The 12,892-nt window shown below is 31.3% G+C and overlaps 1 protein-coding gene across 6 annotated transcripts in view; it reads right to left on the bottom strand.

The window, feature by feature from the left end:
• The window catches only part of LOC108725543 (UNC93-like protein), a 141,841-nt gene that overhangs the window by 5,782 nt on the left and 123,167 nt on the right, over positions 1-12,892 (bottom strand). For 4 of the 6 annotated variants that reach the window (XM_018452611.1, XM_018452614.1, XM_018452615.1 and 1 more), the window contains exon 1: positions 1,605-1,720. The exons of the other annotated variants lie outside the window; for them this stretch is intronic. The gene's annotated coding sequence lies outside the window, so the exon portion shown is untranslated. Of the gene's footprint in view, positions 1-1,604; positions 1,721-12,892 lie in introns of those variants that run through there. 6 annotated transcript variants of the gene reach the window in all.

The raw sequence follows: 12,892 nt of genomic DNA, 5'->3' as shown, positions 1-12,892 counted from the left end.
ATATACTTCAAAAATTATTTTTGACTTCGGCCTCGACATTTTCATGTTAGGATTTTTATTCTATACTTTACTTTCACAATACACTATTAGAATATTGTGATTATGAGATTCTGTAATATGTATGTATATTCCCATACAAATTAATTTTGTTAAACCTTCATTATTATATGTGTAAAAATGAAATGGTAAAGTGCCTTGTCTATGCTAACAAATTAATTAAACACAGGATTTATTCAATCAATTTTTGTTTATTTTACTTGAGATTCGAATATTGCAATGTTGCACATAAACTTGTTTTGTGATTAGATAAATACTCGATAATTGTTTTTAGAACAGGAAACGTGATGCTATCGAGAGAATAAGGAAGTTGATATACATATACTTAATTAAAATTCACAATATTTACATAACTCGTAGCTACGGAATATTAGCAGTCATTCTTTTAGATATTCACTCATGAAAAACAAGTTACATTTAATAAACACTGATTAGAACTCGTGCTAAGTGATGCTTAATGCTGCTTGCAACAATCACCTTCAGTTGTACATCTAATTATCACGACGTTGACCCCGACTACTGCAAGTGCTATATTAATTAAGTAATAAGCGCGTATATAATCACTATTATAACGATGGATGGAGAACCAATTATGAATTTGCTACATCGAAGAGTAATATCGAAAATGAGGACACCCTCGCATATGCGTCCGTACCTATGTCGTGCAGTTCTATTAGCTTCTAGTACATCACTTGTCATTTTCACTCTACGACCACCGTCGCGCACAACTATGTAACTCTATTTGATGGAGCTTACAGCACTACGATGATGAAATATTTTACGCCTGACATAAAGCAGAAATATCAAGTGGTCAAATTGCAATCATTCTCATGGAAATTTAGCATTTTCTGTCGAAAAGCCCGTGTATAAAATTATGACAAATATAATTTATACTTATTTTCTGTATACGATTTTAAGCGTCGCCACACACTGATAACTTTTTATCACAATTGAATTTGTGTTGCAAACTATTCTTTTAACAAATAATTATTTTTAACGTATATTAGAAATATTCTTTTTATATAATTTTCATTATATTCTTATATGATTCTTATATAATTTTTTTTATATAATGACTTACTAGATAATATATAAATATGATTTTTTACAAGTAGCATGCAGAAAAAATTCGTAATGTAAAATAAATAATTTTTCCTCTAATATAAAATTTTATTGATTATATATTATAATATAAGAAAAACATTTTTTAAATATTTATATATTTCTAATTAATAAATATTTTTTAAAATTTCATGAAATTATCTATATTTTTATATATTGCTAATAAAACATAAATTATATACAATTAATAAATTATAAATTATCAATCTTTACATCTCCAATTATTACTTAATATTAGTCTACTTTAAATTTATTACACAAAATGTAAATAGATAAGAGATAATATATAGCACTATATATATATAATGTTTAGCTTTTAATAAATTATTTACTGTAGACTTATATACAAGAGATATTTAATTGGAGTGGCAATCCACGCACGTTTCTTCTCGTATCACAGCATTCATCCTAATTCCCAAGTTTACCTGTTTCGATTGAGGTTTTCCGATTCCGTGAAGTCGAGGCTCGGATTTTTCTTGATTATCGGTACGTATACAATAACTTCGCGTACGTTTATATAAGCACAGCGAATAAAACGATACTGAAGATAAATTGCGAATGAGCCGAATGATCAGATGCTTAAAGCTATTCCCCACTTACACCCACCTCTATGTTGGGCATGATACATAGGCATGCACGGCTGAAACCTTGCGCTAGTAAGAATCGTGATGTTTATCGATTCTCTGCGTTCGAAGCACGTGTCATGCCAGCGTATCTTAATCGTAAAGCCTTTAAGCTACGTAATCACCTCGATTAACCATCAACCATTATCCTCCGCGGTTACGATCTTATTGATCTGTGCGTGTTCTATGGCGTGAGTTATCTACAGCGACTTAGGTAATCTTGAAGCAGTGACATTTATATTTCCTGGTAACAGACGGAGCATCTCAACTAATAAAAGATTTCTGACGTCCACATCATTCATGGATATCCATCAAGTATGACGCTGAAATGGTGATTGAAACTGAACGAAGAGAAAACCGAACGATATGATCAAATACTATAAATTGTACGAAAGATCAAATCAAAAAGTAAAATACATTCAAGCCATAGACGTTCAATTTCAAATTCTGCCATTGACATCGGGAGCATCAATCTGACCCAAATTAAATTTAATCGATGGGATATAATCCACTGCAACTGATTTGATGAAGTTGATTACGGCGATGCGCAATAGGTGACATTCTGATGGCAGATTTGACCAGGAACAGATACACTGACTGTCCAAATGGCAATCATCATGTGAGCTAGAAATCATGCACGAGGGACGCACAGAAATTATAGTAATTAATTACAACAGTGCCGCTGCAACAGACGCAAACAGAATATCAATGGATATCAATTTCATCGTCCGGTATAATTTCCCATCAATTTTCGTAACAGTTTGGATTAATGGAACTATCAAATTTCTTAATGTAGACTCTCAGTAAAAATTTTTATAAAATGAAAATCTTTCTGACGTTAGATAAGATATCGTAATTTGGTCAATAAAATTTTCTCAAATGGAGCAGAGATTTACGATGAGAAAAATTATAACAAATTTAGCTCAACTGTGTTCATCAATCGTTAGAATTAATCGTGGATCATTCTATCAAACTCAGAGAATCTGTTTCTCACACACGATTCTGTCAAAACACCTAATATTTATCATTTGTTTTTGCTTTAGTTATCAATGAAACGATAAACAATCGCTCATTATACCAAGATGATTATGTATTAATAAAAGAGAATCGTGTGTAATGTGTAGGAGATATAACTGTCTCTGAAAATACAGACTAATGTACTTGTTTAACAGCGATTTTTGTATTTATTGCTTTGATAAATAGCACTTGTCAATAATTGCATTTACATGTTATTATCATAACAACTTGTGCGGTAATTAGTCGTAATTAATGTTCATACGTAAAATCCGCTTATGTACGCCGCGTCGTAAATCCATTGCACCGTATATTTACGCTACACTGAACAACATCCGTTGAAACTGTTTTAGAATATTCGACTGAAATGTCTGACACTGGACATCGAAATTGAAATAACAAAACAAATGTCTCGCGCAGTCAAAGTGTGAAAAGCTTTATAAAGAGCTTGTAAATCAAATATTTCTTTAGGCCAAGTTTCACAACAAACTTATCTGAAATCATCAAAGTGTTCTGTGAACTTCATTTCACGTTTACATCACAATCATAAACGCAATTTCCACATTCGACAAGATCAGTTTTATTATGAACTTTTATGTAATTTGAAGGAGTTGCAATGTTGCAATTTAAAATTGTTTACATCTCGTTTGGCTTTATAAAATATTTTATTTTAAATTTTTATCTTTTATTACATATGCCATTTTATGGACATCAGTAATATATACAAAAATATTTTAACTGATGTAAAAATAATATCATCGTTTGCAGTATTTAAATTCAAGTTACGTATCAATACTAAATTTACATTTTTTATTGTATATTAGTAAAATAAAGCAAAAGAAATGCGAATAAACATATTCTTCTCATAAAACGATATCTAAAAAAGTAATAGAAAATTTGCTAAATAGAATTTCACGAATGAATTTTTATATAGGTGTTAATTTCTTTGCCGATTCATATTTGTTTCAACAAAAAGGTTGATTTATATGTCGCAATCTACGTAGAAATTCTAGCAAAATGTGCAATATCTTTCACAGTTTTGACTAAAAATGCAAAGCACACACTTTTTACGCTGCTATTTATATCCGCAAATGAATTACGATCGTATATATTTAGTTTCATCACACTGACATAAGATATAAAACAAACTGATACCGATGCATTTCAACTAAATCATATATAAAGTTTGTAATTTCTTGATGTATATGGCATATATAAATCCTATACATTGATTTTTTAGAATCGCCCTTAGAATTTATTGTTATCCAAAAATAATTTAACTATTTTTCTATTATTAATCAAACATCTCAAATAGGAATGTATGAATATCGACATAAATATTTTAAATAAAAAGTCGTCCTAAATTTATATAAAAAAGATTTGTGTGTGTCAATCAATTCGTTTATATAAATTACATTAATATAAATTCACATTGAATATCAGAGATAATAATATCAGAGAAAATAAATTTTCAAACAGGTGGTTTTGTATGTTTGCAAAAGAATGACAATATTTATACAAGCGTCCCTATTAAAAGATAAATTGTAAAATAATTGTACTGATAAATACTTCGAATTATTTCAGGACATAACCAGCGTGTCAACGCTAGAACACTTCAATTACAAAGGCAAGAGAGCACATAGACGGATATATGCTGCGGCGTATTTCGTGGCATGCATATGTTGCATATCAACCGGAATTGCGCGTCCGAGGGCGAGGTCTCGCTCCACTGAGGCCCGTAACATTCGTTAACAGCGAACGGGAGGATAGAGACCACGGCTGTGTTGTATATCTTGGAGACGTATAGAAGCAATTACAAAAGCAGTGCAAGAATAACTACGTTGCGTACAATAATTTTAAATTTCGACGTTTTGTTTGGTTTAATATAAAAAAATGGTTCTATCTTTTATATTTTTCGTCTCTTATCTTCTATTATCATATCAAAGAAATAAATCATATTTTAATCAAGCGAAATTCTTCTTAAAGGTACAGCTTTAATTGTAATTAGTACTATTAATAATGTAGATACTACTAGTAAATAAATTTCGAGGAAATTCAAAGTACTATTAGAGCTATTTTAAAATGTCGATTATTGTTAAATTAAAAATTCTTAAGATACAATTTAAATTCGTTGTTTTATCTTAATCGATATTTTTGAATAATATTGCAGTTACGATTGAGTATATAGCAACAAATAATTTAGTATATAGCAATTAATAATGTAATTAAAGGATTGAACATGTAGCAATTAATATTAACCAAAGGTAAAATAATACATAACAGGAAATTGTGGTTAGGGAATTTATGTTTAATAAAGCTAATTATGATCACTTCCTGAAGCTCCCCCAATTATCGATTTCCTATCAAATCTGGGTAACGTTCTTTAACAAAATGTATCGAGATGAATTTTCGAGGCTTGCAATCATTTCGTTTCGCTGAACTTGCAATATTCATATTATTCACCACTTTGTACCAGAAAATAGAAATGGTAACCGGAAAACAATAAACGACGCAAGAAGTAACGAAACTGCGTCTTGATTTCGATTCAAACATTCTTTGCATAGCAATGTAGAATACATATAATAATCAGCATTTCTCAATCCGCGTATCGTACACTGAAAAAATTCACTAAATTTTATTAAATACTTGTTTGAATAGTACTAATATTTACTTACAGTAAATAAACATTATTTTAAAATTTAAAAAATTGTGCTTAAATTAAATAAATATATATTTATATTTAGTAAATATTTCGTTAGTACTATTTAAACAAATATTTAATAAAATTCATTAAATTACTTTTAATATACATTTTATTTTTTCTTAACAAAGTATACGTAATAGACCCACTCATGTACTTTACATGTGCGTATTTCGTATAATTTTTTATTTCTTAAAGAAATTACGAAGTTTATATTTAAGATTGATCATAGTATAATCGATTTTGATAGAAATAACAAAATCGTTAATCATCGTAACATAATATTATTTGGTTAAAACTAGGTTTTTATATGCTTCTTCTTCTACGACAACTTTAATCCAACAAAGTCTTTTACACTGCAATATACAACTATAAAAACTGTTGTATTCAAGAATAGCGTTCAAAACGTCTCCAGATATTTTTCGTCACATTCAAAATAAATTATCAAAACATTAGAATTTCAAATGAATGATATTATAGAAGTCAAAACATAGAGAGAGAGGAGAAAATTTTGTGTCTCTTTTTTATTGATATCGTCGGGATATGTATGTTGACATTACGCGCTGATTACTTTTGAAAAGCATCATCGCATATGAAAATAGAACGAAATTTACAAGTGATAACTTTAATTACCAACTTTAATTACAAACATTGTTATAAGAGAGACTAAATCAGATTCAGAAATCACGTATTATATTAAAGAAAAATATAATGTATATGTATGTTTTCATATTTAATACGATAAATGTTTTATATTATAATAAGAAAATAGAGGGAAAAGAAAATCGGTAGAAACATTATATATATTATATCATATGCGTAAATAAAATATACTCTAAAAATATATTCATTTTACAAAAAGTATCTCTTTTATTTTTTTTTACAACGAATTTTTGTATTCTTAAATTGGAAGCAAAGACAAAGAAGAATACAATATACATTACGGAAACCAAAACGATTAATATAACACGTAACAAATAATACAATCCCTTTTGAATTTTTCTCGTTAAAACATTACATAGAGAAGGGAAATATCTCGGCGTTATTTTTAAAACATTTATTTTTCTCCATTGTGTCGTATTTTATATTTGAAAATAGTTCGCGGACTTGCTTTTAAAAATTCATATACCCTGCACGTAATATGGTTCAGATAATAAACTCATAGAGGCAAGTTGGAACAAACAATTGTTTCACGAAATTACCATCATCAATGTAACATCTAACAATCACACATCCTACAAAATCAAGGTATAAATTTAGTATTAAACTGTCCATACATATACCTAACTAACAAGGTTTTCCCTTTTACCGTGAAATTTAAACAGCTGCATGCCTCGTTTAACATAGTCGATAATTGATGCCTGTATTTCGCCCTCTCTATTTCCTTCTAGCAGTGTATAATGATATGCTTGGGAAATGCATCGAGAAATGTTCTATCGAGGGATTACAGCTAGAAACGAGCTGCCAGAAGTTCGTTTACTCATCGCTTGGTTCAAATTAGAAGAACAGGAGCGCGCTTCATTCACTGTATACATATCGCGTATCTTCTACATATAAAAGTTAATGACGTTCATAACGGAATGTGTGCTATCATAAATTTCAAACTTTTGCCAATAAGGGCTTCGATTTAAAAGCGCAATAAATTTACAAGCGAGAGATAAAGCATGAGGTCAATTTTCGTAGTTTCCAAACTGTCATGAGAGATACAGAAAGAGATAAAAAGAGAAAGAGGGAGTTATTGCCGACAGGCGAGATGTACTGCATGACGCAATTTAGAGTTCCGCTAAATTATTTTAATCTATTTGTGGGAAAAATAAAATCATATCGAGCTCGCAACGTCATTATTTCTTACGACTTGCTATCTGATTTCATCTCAGTTCTAATATTTCTGTGGATGTAACCGAACATATTCGGACGTACGAAGATTTTAAAGCGCATTTCGATTTTCTGCACGAAATTTTGCCACCAGCAAACGAACACCGAACGAATTCGAATTGTACGGTTGGATTCTCGTTAGAGTGCTGGCTCGTCATTGCACCCGCCGTAATTTTACATTACCAAGCAACGCCTGCATTCGTTGATTACGACTATAAACTTTACTCCCTTTTTTCCTTCTTTTTTTTTCTAGGTACGAAAACTAATGAAATAGGATAACGAAATAAAATGACATTTCTAACGAGCCGTGTGTATGAGCCGCGGTTTCATGGATATTAATATTAGTAATACGAACGTCAACACAACTTCAAAGTGAATTGATTAAGGTTTCCCGATGATATCTATATTGCGATAACTCGAATGAGATGACGATATCAGATGCCGAAGACCGCGGTACTTCATACTAAAATATAGATGCGCAGATGAAATTATCTCCAAGTTACGCAAGAGCATCTCAAGAGAATTGTTCTGAATAAAATTATACAAACGACGGTGAGTTTTGTTTTCCTGTACCGTTAAATGATACTTTCATAATTGAAAGTCAAGGAAGCATTTACTCAGCGCTTAAACTTTGATATTCGCAAAATTAAAAACGACCTAAGCGTGATATGTAGAACAATTTCCGTCAAAACTTGGTTAATCTACGTAATGCTAATATTTATTAAACGACCTATTTCAAATTCCCAGGCGATTTGTGAACGTTCTATATTTTAAACATTAAGTCAATGTAAAAAAATAAATATATATGTAGATTGATGTACATGTAGATAGATAGATAAATATATAGACAGGAGATTTATTCGCATAGAGAATAAATCAGATATTGGAATATTGGAAGTCAAATAACATTCGGGAGAACAAACTAACATAAAATCGCCATTGGTATCCGATCAGCCTCAGTAAATCCGGTTTTGAAATAGACTTCACTCTAGGGAAATGCAAAGAACAAAGGAAAGCTGAAATACTGACAGTTACGACAATTGTCTTCCAATACTTAACAAAAGTCTTATTAGCTATGCATTCAAGGGCGGAGAAAGCGCGACAACAATAACGCGATGAAAACGGAGGCACTCCTTTCTCCTCGTAATATGAGAAATAACGTAGCTGGTGCTCCCTCGAAGAAACTTGTTCAATTTATCTCGAGTTCTCTTGAGAAATGCTCGTGATTCTACGGAACACCGGATAAACCTTACCTACGATGAATCATCGTGTAAACCGCGTATTTCGCCTTCGCGTCCATCAAAGGTATATAACATCGCTCTTGACAGAAAATGATCCAATTTGAAAATTTATCCGAACAGTATTTTATCAGTTAAATGAACTTTGACGTAAATTCGGCACTCTGACGAAAATTTATATGTTAATGTAGTGTATAATATTATGTATGACATTCTTTCTCGACATAGAGAGAAACGTAATTAGTCTCATATGATATAGAAATAAAATATTTCATATTTCATATTTCAATTATTAATGCTCAAATAAACCAGAGGCTCTTAAAATATATATATATATATATATGCAATTATAATCATTAAAATAATTTTTTTCTCTAAGTTAAATAATTTTTTATGCGAATGGATTAAAAAGATATTTTAAGAGCGTAACTAATTTATGTTTTGTAATTTCGATCAACAATTTCGTTATTTATATAATTTATGTTAAAATAAAACAGTAGATAATTTATCAATTATTATGCATAAATAGTGAAAATAATATGTATATTTAAAAAACTTTACTTATAAATAAAATATCTTTCTCTACTGAAAGTTGATTAGACAAAAATAACATACAAATTGCAAGAAAATTAATTTCACATTATATAACACAATTTAGCTTTGCTGCAAGCATTTTTCGATAGACAAAATGTTGAAAGTTAGCTTAAACCAAACTTCATTTACGGAAATACGTGCAAAAATACGGATGAGTGCGCTATATAAGGTAGTGAATGTTTCACTGTAACCAAATAGCTTCGCTGAAGCAGCAAACGAGTTCACGAGGTTCACGGGGGCTTTTTATTGTCGAGACAAAGAAAGAAAAGTTACCACAAAGCAACGCCCTTAATATGTGACAAGAGCTTCGGCGAACTTTTTCACTACTTTTTGCTGTAATTATAATTCCTACGTTTATAGAAGTGCTCTTAGGACCGCTTAGGACGTTGCCGTCGCGGGTACGACACCTGAATTATGAGAATTCCGTTTAATGGAAACTCTTTGTTTTTGTGTGTATAACATTGAGATTAATACTAACGCATTTTTAACTCACAATATTTATGAATACGACGGGTACAGAAACGAGGGAGGATGTTTCTATATTGTCTTGTATTTTATGATATAGAGGCCGCTTTTTTTTATTGGGTGATAAAGGGGAAGTACTACCCAACAAAAGTAGAATTCAACTGAGAGAACCATTTTCCCCGATATGCAAAACTGTACGCGCAAAGGTCAGTTCTAACTGACAATTTGATATACGCTTGATCTTGCTTGCTTTTTTTTATTCACGGTACAATTTCAAAATTCTGAAATTGCCCTGCGTTTGCCAACCAAACGGATGGCAATATTTGTGAAAAAAATAACAGCCTGTTGTTCGACATACATAATTTTTTCGTAGCGTAACGAACACGTTAGTATTTCAGGTCATAAAATACAGAAAAAAATCACGAGAAAATGTACAGCAATAATAAATTGTCCATTATTTTTGCCGTCCAATGCAAAGACTATTTATCGTAATACGACTTCAAAGCCTGTTGCAACTGACGGAACGTTGTTGAATGAAATTCGCGGCGAAGTGTGCGCGCAAGTATGCCGTATTGCGCGGTCATAAAGTGAAATAAAAATGCATCGCTTGTGCCATAAATCTTTACGGGTAATCATTTCTTATAATGCTTGAAGAAATTTCAACATGCAATTCTCTATGACGAGACGGTGGGAGTTGCAAAACTGTAGACTCAAGTCAGTAGCATAACTTCAAAATTTAGATCTGTGGGCATAACCTTTTGAAGACCCTGTCATTGAAAAGAGTTGTTATAATATATTTTCCTTAGTAATTAGATTAGACTTAGGCTGTTTAAATATCATAAAGTAAAAATCTAATTATGTACACCCACGGTCATCGATTCTTTCCTTCGAAAATTTTCACAAACTGAGAAGTGATCACTTTTCTATATTAATGCTCATAGTCCAAACACGATTAATGACTAAAGCTTACGTCCGCTTACGACTAAATTTGACGAAATAATCCGAATTTTCGGAAATTAAATTTTTGAGAAAACCTCACAATCAAAGCTAAAATAGGCGTTGTTACGTACTCTGACAGGAGTTTAAGTATCTTAGATACATCAGTGATGGATAGGAACGATTCGTGAATATATACCTAATTTCGTGTAATTTCGGATGAGGACAGCCGATCGCGACGGACGAGATTCTTCTTCATACACTTGCGCTCGAACAACCTCGCGAACAACACAAAATATTTCATGTCACTGTAATAGAAGCTAGTCAGAGTTTTCGCGAATAATATGTACGCGCTTTCGATGATTCTGCAATTACTGTAACTGACGGATAGTCTACCTCTTGTGCTAGGTCCACAACCTTGCTTTAAAAGGCCATAAACCGTAAGCTGTAAGAAATTGACCAATCACTGTCGATTATTTTACTCATATTCAACTGTGATTAGTCAATTTCTTAAGGCTTACGGTTTATGGCTTCTTAAAGGTTGTGGATCGAGCATTGGAATTTAACGCAAATAAATTATCTTCCAACAAAAAAAAACAGAATTTTTTATTGCCACAATGTAGAATTTCCATTTCCGTTCTTGGTCAACCATTGACGCAGTAGCGGACGACCGGATGTGGACCAATTCCATTCCAACAGCCATAGTGGTAAAACAGCTGCATAAGCAACAGGCATTTTTAATACTTTTGTATTAATTATATCTTTCGATATAGAAATCTACTGGAAACGACTTATAGAATGTCAAGGCAATTGGACAATGTAATTAAAAATAATAAAATTAAGTTTCAAGGGTGATTGATTTCAAGGACCAATGACCATTGGGCTCGGGGCCACAGTCCCCTTTGCCCCTCTCTTAGAACATATACTACTGAAAGAGGAATTGCTTATGCTGGTCCGTATACCGAGGTGAAGCCAACATCTGTGCGAGAGAGAAAGGTAGAGTCCCAAATGTTCGCAATGCGCATGCGAAGCACTATGCAGCACTGCCGTCTTACACATCTGCGTAATGTATGAATGTGTAAGAAACATTAAACCAACTGTATAATTCATACAGACGGTGCTGTGCATTGCGAACATTTGGGACTCTACCTTTCTCTCTCGCACAGATGTTAGCTTCACATTCAGCGCTCTATAGAAGTTCTTCTAGAAGTATATGTTCTAAGGCCCCTCTATAGTTACACTACTGACTCCGTGGATTGAGAGTTAGAGAAAGAGCAAGATCAATTGAAGCTGATAGCCTTTGATCTTTATTTCCGTACGTACACATATTTCACGACTGTGAAATATTTAATCGTACATGTATCACTTTCCTTTTATCAGTCGACGATTTCAAAGTGCATGCGGACGTACCTGTATTTTACTACGTGAAATATATATATATATATCGGATGTGTTAAAAATCTTTTTCGCAGTTATAAATTTCTAATAAAATACATAATATCTCACTCATGAAATTCTTTTACTTTTCGCTTATATATAATACAAATTGATTAATTATTTCAACTAGTATCTCTCTATCTTTGTAACTATCTTTAAGTTAAAATTTGTTACAAAATAAAGTTTATTAAAAATAAAGTAAAAATTTGTTGATTTATTATTTCACTTCAAAAATTAATTAAATGTTTTTAGAATTGAAAGTAACGACTTTCTTGATTTTCATCATTTATAAAAAATCTATGAAGTATATACGTCTTATAGATCATTTATAATAGGTAGCAATCGGTTGTTGCGACATATCGTCATCATATAAGCAATTAATCTTGTTATCAATTACAGAAATTACATAGTAAATGAATAATGTAATCATATATATGGATACATGTTCATTCACTTTTATAAATAATATATAAACTTTTTCTTAGGAAGGTCGATTAATTAATGATGCAATTGCGTTTTCGCAGCAATAGAACCTCCTAAATCTAATAACAAGGATCAATTTTATACATAATTATTAGAAACTGGATTTTCACTACAGCTCCTAATTATATACAGGGTGTTTCCAAATTAAATGGCAAAACTTCGGGAGCGTGTAGAGGAGTAAAAAACTAAGAAAAAAAGTCCTATAGACATATGCTCCTTTTTGCTTTGTTTCGCAGGAAATCACGAAAAAAGAAAAAAATATATTTAATTTATTATTTTAATTATTTTATTTATAAACTTTTTAATGAAGATTTTGTTCGAAATGTGCACCTCTTGCAGCAATACAA

Source organism: Mycetomoellerius zeteki, unplaced genomic scaffold, assembly GCF_001594055.1.
Source record: "Mycetomoellerius zeteki isolate Tzet28-1 unplaced genomic scaffold, Tzet1.0 scaffold35, whole genome shotgun sequence".
NCBI lineage: Eukaryota > Metazoa > Arthropoda > Insecta > Hymenoptera > Formicidae > Mycetomoellerius > Mycetomoellerius zeteki.
Note: the sequence above shows the minus strand (reverse complement) of the source record. Positions and strands in the feature narration are given on the sequence as shown.